The sequence below is a fragment of the Bison bison genome, unplaced genomic scaffold (genome assembly GCF_000754665.1).
Source record: "Bison bison bison isolate TAMUID 2011002044 unplaced genomic scaffold, Bison_UMD1.0 scf7180017864041, whole genome shotgun sequence".
Classification (NCBI taxonomy): domain Eukaryota; kingdom Metazoa; phylum Chordata; class Mammalia; order Artiodactyla; family Bovidae; genus Bison; species Bison bison.
Window position 1 is genome coordinate 697,779 of NW_011494613.1, and position 1,597 is coordinate 699,375.

A 1,597-nucleotide genomic window follows, 5' to 3' on the forward strand; every position below is an offset into this window, starting at 1 on the left:
CTCTGCCCCGCCCGACACCCTGCGGCAGCGCAGCGACCTTCCTTCTTGGCCAGAGGCGGGAAAGCCTTTCGGGGACACCCGCACACCCCGCGTTGGCCGTGGCCTGGGGACTCGCCTGCGCCGTCTCCTGCCCATAGGCCGCACACAGGCCCACAGCGCGGTGGCCTCCGCCGCCGGCTTTTATTCGTTTTCCCACCCCCACTCCCGCCCAGGCCCAGCAAACAGCAGCTGCGCTCCAAAAGCCCTGGAGCGCGGCCAACAAGCACCCAGGCCGTCACAGAGTCAGGGACAGCAGGGCACCCTTTCTGAAACCCCCTCAATGCCGGCTCAGCCCCCAGCTCTGCCCCCTAAAGGAAGGTCACAGTCTCTGTTACTCCCAGTCATAATGCTTCAACCTCCCAATCTCTGTCTCTCCGTCCCTGTCTTTCATATGGTCTCTGCAGGTGCAGACTCGGGGAGACAGAAAACCTTCCCAACCATCTTAATCTATTTATGGAGCAGAGCTACCACCCGGAGATCTTCGGAACCACTGCTAATGGAACAGTAAATGCGATGGAAACAGAAGATTGAAAAGTAGTTGCTTATCAGGATTTGCTCTTATTTGCTGTCCTGAGACCACCATGAGACGTCTGACTTAGCCTATTGGAGGATGAAATATGGGAGTGAAGATGAAATATGTCTGCTGAGGCCCTTAGACCAACCTGCCTCAACTGTCCGACAAGCTGACTGCAGCTGTATTAGTGAGCCTACGTCAATGCCACAGAACAGCCCAGCTGAGCCCAACTGCAATTGATAACCCAAAGGATGGTGGGCAAATAACATGGTTGCTATTTTTTAAATTAATTAATCACTTTATTTATTTGTCTGAGTCAGGTCTTAGTCACCATTGCCTAGGCTTAGTTTCTCTGCAATTTTTAACCACGGGACCAAGGAAGTCACCCACATGGTTACTATTTTAAATTGCTAAGTTTTAGAGTAATTTGTTACACAGCAGTAGATGACTGATAGACCACCCTAACCAAATAATGAATGTTAACACCATCAGTAACTGAACAAACTGGCTTCACATGCTGCCAATGTGATGCCCACAGGAGGACACTGGATTAACTTGATAGGGCTATCATAATAAAGTACCACAATCTGGGTGGTTTGAAACAACAGAAATTAATTTTTTCACAGTTACGAAAGTTAGAAATCCAAACTCAAGGTGTCAGCAGGACCATGCTCCCTCTGAGATTCTGGGTAGACTCTGTCCTTGCTTTTTCCTAGCTTCTAGAGGTAACAGTCAATCCGTGACTTGCAGCTACAAGTCACTGCAAGACCACCACTACAAGACCACTGCAATCTGTCCTTTGTCATTACATGGCATTATATATCTCTGTCCTTACACAGCATTTTCCTCTTATAAGGGCAATATTCTTACTGGATTAGGGCCCACCTTACTGAACTTTTACTGAAAGAAAGCTGAGGGCCGAAGAATTGATGTTTTTGAACTGTGGTGTTGGAGAAGACTCTTGAGAGTCCCTTGGACTGCAAGGAGATCCAACCAGTCAATCCTAAAGGAAATCAGTCCTGAATATTCATTGGAAGGACTGAT